Source organism: Drosophila serrata, unplaced genomic scaffold (assembly GCF_035046125.1).
Source record: "Drosophila serrata isolate PLE 108 unplaced genomic scaffold, ASM3504612v1 contig_233, whole genome shotgun sequence".
NCBI classification, from domain to species: domain Eukaryota; kingdom Metazoa; phylum Arthropoda; class Insecta; order Diptera; family Drosophilidae; genus Drosophila; species Drosophila serrata.
Window position 1 is genome coordinate 154,061 of NW_028257131.1, and position 8,462 is coordinate 162,522.

An 8,462-nucleotide genomic window follows, 5' to 3' on the forward strand; every position below is an offset into this window, starting at 1 on the left:
GTTACCCACTTGCGCCGGTCTGACTTTGCTAATGAATCATGAATTTCTCAACACAATTTTTTTGCTTTCTTACTTTCTTTTTTTTGGCTTGGCTTTGTTGTGCCTTTGGTGTAATAAGCGTGAAACTTTTTGGCAGTACAAAAAATTAGCCCTGCCGCCACTCTGCTCTGCATTTCAACCAATTAGTTGGTTTGTTTGGCCCAAAAATCGGAAAACAAAAAGGCAAAAAAATATATATATATCTACGGTGCTGATTGACAGTCTCAGTCTTGGAATCGTTGCCAAGTGACGAGGGAGAGATTGCCGAAAGACCCTCCAAACAGACTTGGCCGGAATCTGTCTGGGCGTGACTAATACCTGATCTTTTTCGGCTTTCACACTGAGCATAAAATCGGTTTATAGTTGGAATTAGAAAACAGATTTCTACAAAGAAAATCCGACTTGATTCAGCTTAGCATTTTAAAAATACACTGAAAAGTATGTTTAATTCTATTAGCGATAACAGAACATTTACTGTAGATAATCTTTTAATTATATTTCCTTTCAAACATTTTATAAAATAAAATATAACATTAAATACTACATGTTTTAACATTTTCTATGATTTCTTTTTCTTGTTGTGCATTTTTAAGAATCACTCTGTTCCTGATGGTCCTGCTTGCTTGTTTGCCTCTTTAAATTGGGCAAAGTTTTTTGCGACAGCAATTGAAGGACTTGTCCAAGGACACACCTCCAACACACTCACATACGCCCCCTCAATTGTCGTCCGGAGAAGTTTTCCTGTCGCATTTGACGTGCGTGTGATGTGTCTGTGTATGTGTGCGGATGTGTAAGTGTTTGCCAAATGACAACTTCTTACAACTTGAAGCAGGTATTCTCCAGGTGGGGGACTAGGTGTATGAGAAGCAGAAGGAGGGAGGAGAACAAGGAGGTTCCGCCAAATTGAATGGTAGTTTTTCACGCCAACAGAGTGCTGGCTTTTATCTTTATGTTGCTTGTTGCCTAACAACTCAATAATACATCAGCAGCCTGATTTTGGTAGCAAAAAGCAACAGTTAAGGATGTATACATAGTTTTAGGGCAATAAATATATATTGCTTCCCAGTATTGACTTCCAACAGAATTTTAAATATTTCAACGAAAACATTTGTTAAACATCATAGCTGCGTAGTATTTGTTTCCATAGTTACAACCTTCTCTTTCAATTGATTCTATTGTTGCTTTACAGATGAAAATTTTATAAATAATCGGTTGGGCTGGGTGCTGTATAAATATAAGTTTTCTGACAAAAATACGTGAAATTGCACTTTGCGTTAAATTTATTAAATTACTGAAATTTATAGAAAAAGCTTAAGCTTTGTAAATTATTTCTCTTTTAAATTCTTCTATCAATAACGAAATCAATTTGATTAAATCTCTGAATTGATTGAACTCATTGATTACATTTTAATGTCGGGAATTGAGATCGTTCTTGGCTTGCCAGCTGCTTCTGCTGTCACCTTCAATTATGGCCAAATCACAGAGAAAGTTGGTGAAGTAAAAACCGCCCCAGACAATGGCCAAGTGATTTGCTTAACTGGGCGGATCCATCACACTTCAACGCACTCCCGGCAAGTGGATTAAGCCTCTTAATGATGGGAATTCAGGATGCCAGCCAAGGAGGAACGCATTGGGTGTGGGGCGGGGCAGGAGAGGTGACAGTTTTTGTCAAAAATCGACATTACGTATGCGGAAATCGTTCGCGAAACATGTGGCCTGACAAGCGGTACGAATATATTGCCGTTTGCTTTTGTCGAGATTCCACGTTTTGCCGTGTGCTGCTGGTACAACAGGGCGTATGATTTTTATAAATGCCGTGTCGTTGTCGCAACAGGAAAGCCAACTCACAAAAGGCACACGAAATTTGCTCTTTTCTTCGCGGTCCCGTGAGTGTGTTTGATATATATCCTGGACCAGTAAGTACAGTACGGGTCAAGGTACTAGCTACCACGAGGTTTTAATAAGGATTGCTTCTAATTAATGGTACAAGTTGATTTGATTGATATTGTTCTAAAATGTATAATTAAATTAAACTATCTAGAACTCAGATAATTTAATTAAAAAATTGTTTATAAAAGTAATTATTACGTATCATAAGTATGGATATTTTGAAGTATGGGTAGAAAATCTTAATGATAACCATTAAGAAACGCACAACATAATATGTATTTTAGGGAACATGTTGAAATGACGGTGAGCATAAATTAAACCTTTCCTATAAAAATATTTAAAAGAAGTAATATATATATTTAGATTTAAAGGAAGAAAATAATTTCAAAATGCCTCTCTCATTCCTATTATTCTGACCACGACTGTTTCTATATAGCTATAGTGCTGACTTGCTTTGGTGCCTCTTGGCCTTTCCCAAAATCAATCCGGGCCATGTATGAATGAATTTTGCACGGCTTCTATTTTCTTTCTTTCTCCCCATCAAGCTTCACCCTCTGCCCAAAGGAATTTCCGAATTTCCCCAATCAATTGACTTTTGTATGTGTGTGTCTGTGTGGGTGGGCTGAGCATTTTGTCATGCTGCTTATTATAAAAAATACCAGGAAAACTGATTTGTCAAGGCCATAAAAATATTTGCTCTCATACAACATTAAATGAACATTTTTCCCTTATTGCACGTGTGTGTGTATATAAAGTTCCCATTCAATGATCAGGCAAATGCTTATGAATAGCCACTGTGTGTGTTGCTTTTTTGTCCTTTTTTTTGGGAAAAATAATATAATAGGTAGTTTGGGTTTAGGTAAAGTTTGGTGACTTGTCAGATTTTCCGATGCCTGCAATGGAATGCCGTCGATTAAGTTGATTATCATGATGAAGGGGCAAAGTTGACTCGAGTGCCAAAAATGGGCAAGGGAAAAGGAAAAAACAAAAGCCAACGGAAAGCGACTGAAACCCTGAACTGATTGTTCATATTTGCCAACTATTTGCGATATTTGCATTTTCAATCAAAGTCTCAGCATGATGAGAGACAACAGTATCGATGGCAGGCAACGATGATATTGATGCCAAAGATATGTTGGACATAAACCAAGGAATAGCAACTGAAACACTGGAAATTCTAACACCTAGTTATTTATAAAATATATTTTTAAATGTATCTAAGCTTATGTATATGTGGGAGATCTTTAAAAATTACTAGACCCTTAAAAATGTGTCCAAATACCATTCAAATTTAATTTATTTTGGTACCTACAAAAATTCTTTGAATATTTGTCAACACATTTTAAAGGGTTAACAAATCTTAAAAGTGTTTTGGAGAATTCTAGTAATTTCTTAATAAAATCCTTTTTGTTATTATTAAGTTTCTAAAACAAGCTTGATATGTTCTCTGCAAATTGCATGCCCTTTACAATTCAAGCTAATAGATTCTCAGAGTTATTGGAGCGCAAAAAGTATCTAGGTTTCGGTGGCATATTTATTTTTCCAAAGTGCAGATACAAAAAAGTAAAAGACAGTGTGTGAAAGACGAGCTTCAAGTTATGCTTGTTTGCAGAGAGTCAGGCTAGAGAAAACTCTTCAAGCACGAATGCCCCACAGTCACACGTTCCGGGTTGCAGGGTGAATTTTCACTCGGCACCTGTCTTCAGGTGGGATGTGCTCTCTGTTCTGTTGTCATATTTTCATCACACTTCAGGTGTGAAATAAACACACGCACACACACGTACGGCAGCAAGAAGCTTCTTGAAGCTGAAGAAACTTTGTGCAGCCCCGGAATATTTACTCACAATCGTGTTTCGTGTTTGGTTTCGTTTTTTTCTACTTCTGTTTTCAGCTGGAGTTCCCTTACTTTCCTTTCTGTAGCAACAGCTTAATTTCTCAGTGGCCTGGACAAACTTAAACACCAGTTGTTTGCTTAATTTCTGCTCTCAACGTTCGAAATTAGTCGGGGGCCCAGCCCTGACCCCAACGCACTTGCTTTGTTGTTGTGTGTGTGTGCTTTGCATATCTAATGCTGGTGTCCTTCGGAGACATGAGACATGGAGGAGGTGGAGAAGTTTCTCCGGGGCCAACTTAAGGAGCTGAGGCAAATTTAATGGAAAAACAATACGGTCTTTATTATTAAGCAATCGCTTAGCAGCTCTAGTGCGGAATGTATGTACAATATATATTTAATTAAAAAGTTCTGGGGCCCAAAACCAAAGGAAAGCCAAATATTTGCATGGAGTTCTGGGTAATTCAGCCAAACATTGCGTAAACACAATCAGCCACTGTTGCACACACACACAGAAACACACACCCGAACTCTCGTCCATAATATCCGATTTCAATTGGAAGGAAAACCTATTAGAAATTATTTCCCTTCACTAAATATTTGCTCAATTGTGTGGGCATCTTTGTTCTTGTTGTTAATGCCATTGTATTCAATGAAATGCCCCAGCCTCCCATTCCTACCGAAAAACATTTCCCCATAATAATTGTCAGTCGCCTCCAATCCCAAGCCCAATCACATTCGCAATCCCTTTATTTGGTTAGATTTTAAGCCTTGAATTTTCGTGTTGGGTCAGCGTTTGGGTCACTGTGTGTATTTGTGTGTGTTTGGCATACATGGCGTATGCGTATTGTTGATTTAGTTGATTGGCTTAAAGGCGTGACCTAACCAATTCTGGCAACAATAATTGTCCGGATTCCAGTTATTTGCTCGCCCACGTTCAATTAGCCATCTCTCTTACCTTTTCAGTCCTCAGTCTTGGCCTTCTTCAGTTTCCGACACCTGAAATATATCAAGATGGAGAGGAAGTTTGGAGATGAGTGCACATTGTAAAATTAGTTCCGTTTAATCAAGTGGTTAAAGTTCGATATTATTTGCTAAACAGACATTCCCAGCTGGAATTGCAATTAATAACGAAAGGTAAGCAAGGAATTTTCTATCATAATATTTCCCATCTATGCTATGCTTTAATTACTATATTCCTAGTTTGGTTTTGCATTTAAGGTTTCGGTTTTCCTTGGACAATATCGAATATTTGCCCCAAATTCGTACATAACATGGGTATATGTTGCGTTCCTTGGTAACTTTTACGGTTGCAAACTGCAGCTTGATATACCCTCTATTCATTTTTTTTTTTTTGCCAGAGTGTTTGTTCACTTTTTTTGTGAGTTTTAGGATGTAGCATCGTTGTTTATGAAGTGTCCTGCCCGCCTGTTTGTTTGCCTTTCATGTTAATGGACTTTACGCGAACATAGGCACTGGCAGGAGGCGGAAACTGCAGGAGCTTCATCGAGTTTTCTCGAAACGCGGTAGACTTTTTTTTATTTTTTAGCTAACTTTTGGCGGATGGCATAGAGACATGGATAGGCGTATATATTATGCACAGAAAGAAGAGGATATTGAAAGGGGAATCATTAGAGAGAAATATAAGTGGCATATGCTGAATGAGAAAGTTTGAAGTATTAATTCCTCAAAAATATATAAACAAACTTTTAATAAAACATAGATTAAAGATTGAGTTTTAACTATATTTCCCTGTGTACTTCTATGGCTAGCACAATATATGCATTGAGTCTGTCTTGTTCGCCCAGCTGTTGCCGTTTGAATTTTCCGGAAAACTAGCAGCGCTTGGTTTTTATCGATGGTTTATCGTTTAAAGTTTTCCATCAGCATAAATTTCGTTCGTTAGCCAGGCTAGAGCCATTTTTCATTAGTCTCTGACGTGACAATGTTGCGTATACTTAATATTTATCTAAGTTTCTTACGACAATCGTAAATAACCAAACACACAGCCGCACGAGCACACTAACACAGGCACTGGCACACTCACACGCATTTATACGCGTGCAACATGCTGTTCGACAATTATTTGTGTTGCTGCAACACGCCAAATAAACATTCTTTTGTTGTATTTCGGGTGTGAGTCGAGGATCTGAGACAAAAGTCAACATAAAAATGAAATACAAGGCAATAATATTTGCTCAACATGTGTGAGTGTGTGTGTTGGGTTTGTTTCGTCCTCATGCCACCTCTCCACCCTTCCACCCCATTGCCCTCGTCATCAACCCCTATTTATCTTTGTTCGCGCATAAGTAGGCAACGATTTCCGTTGGCTGTGGAAATTAATAAACTTTTTGCACCTTTGGTTTTTCTTTTTTGCTCTAGTTATTTTTGCAATAAAACGGCATCTCATTATGCGTTATTTAACCGTCTTTGGTTCCCTTATTGTTTACTTTTCACACTACGACCGGCAGAGGTTTTCCCTTTGGTATTAAACTGAGAAACTTTCTCTCAAAACTGGCATAATAAACATCTGATATGCGTGTGGGCGTGCATGGAAAATGCAAACATTGCATCCAACTATATGCACTTTCGATCCACGCCCATCTGACATTATAATGAAATTCCTTGAACGCTCCGGAGGCGTACATTTGGCCAAGGGGTCAATTGGGGCAAACAGACTGCAAACAATTGCACTCAAACAAATGGAAATGCATTTATATCTATAAATTTTTTATTCGAGAAAATGCATTACCATGATTTAGATTTAATTTATATAAATTTGAAATATATTTATGTTCATCAAATAAATAGGTAATTAAAAGGAAGACTGGTTAAAAAAAGGGCAAAGAATGAATTCACATTCTCCCGAAAGGTGCCACAGGAATCTCTTCTTATAATCAAATATTTCAAACTATATCTGTAAATCTAAAATATTTTTCCCTTGTGCGTTTATGACCTGGTATTGGGCACAATTTTTAATTAAAACGCACCAAATCGAGCTTATTAAAAAGTTGCATTGACCGGCAAAAGGTGATGAGCGACGCCTAGCAACAAAGCGATGGACAACCGAGAACCGACATCCGATATCCGACATAGTTACTGGGGCGGAAGTGGAGAATTAAATTACGGGACGATGTGATGGCTAAAGTTTGCCAACTCTGTCCGATGATGCGTTGTCATAATGTCAAATGGATCGTGGTCCGAAACGAGGGCCATGCGCACAGAGTAGGATATAATAACGGTTATCCGGCAAACAGAGTGACAACTGTGTGTGCCATGCATGTCCTTGCCCCATCCCCCGCGGCGGCCGAATGTCCATTCATTCGCACATATTGCCATTTTCAGCGACCTATGCAATTCGCCATCCTTGTTGACATTGTGCGGCAAACTGTCATCGGCTATCGGCCATAGCGCAAACGAGATGCAAAATATTAACAAATACCCCCTGTATTTGGGCCTACAACATGGCATCATATCCCTCGCCGGAAGCACAGTGAACAATCTGTTTGCACAGCGGACAATTTTTTCACTGGCAATGAGCCTGAGTCCATGGGGCCAAAATGGCAATATACTCGTCCTGTGTTACAACTCAACACAATTCGGTTGGGTTGCTCATTTCACAAAAGACCCTTTTAAATGGCGGTAAACCTTCTAGGAACCCATGCATTAAATTTTGTTTAAGTCACATCTGATTCTTACAAAATATTTAATTTGAAAAGAGATTGAAAAGAAGGATTTAAATTGTATATTTAGGCGGTAACATACCATACATATAGAGAAAATGTCGCCAAGGATCTAAGAATATACCTTTTATCCCTAAAAAAACTTTAATCGTTAATATCGTTTACTAGAATTTTAAATATAGTATTTTATTTTATATATTATATTATATTAAGTTTTATTATATTACATTATTTTATTAGTATAAGAATCCCTTACGTGGAGTTTATTTTACACAACTTTTGACATATTATTTAATAAATTTAATTAAATCATTTTAATTATTTAGTAACACTGAAAATATCAGTGTGGCCATGCTAAACAGGCATTTTATCAAGCAAGCAAAATCGTATTTTTTACACGACAAAACAAATCTTTAAATTGATTGGAAATATTAATATTTACTCTAAAATGCATATTTATTGGATAAGACTTTCATGTCAATACTTTTATAATTTCACCTAAAACAATATACCGCTATTTACCCTTGGCTTTTATTGAATTTAACTAACAAACAATTAAATCTGGTTTTGTGTGGCTTTTTTGCTTACTCATGCAGACTGCTTTTCTATAAATAATAACTTGGAGTTCTCGAAACACCGCCCACTTGCTGTTTGAATTCGAATGTTGGTTTTTATCAAGTGCATTTGTGTAAAGTATATTGCAATTGTTTATATTTGTCAGAGATGTATATCGGCATATGTACATATGTATGCACAAATATCTGCAAAATTCCTGAATATTTGTTATGCTTCATAAAGATTTTATATACCATCGGGCATCAATAAAATGTTCTAGTTTTATTTTTTTGTTTTTGTAGTTTTTATAATTTGGGAAAATGCATTTGTAGTTCTGCTTACTAATGGTGCAAGTAAATTAGTTTTCATAATCTGCGTGCATAAATCAGACAACGATGATGAGCTGATTGCAGGGAAACATATATTTTTCGTTCGATTGAAAGCAATAAAATGTAGTAATCCAA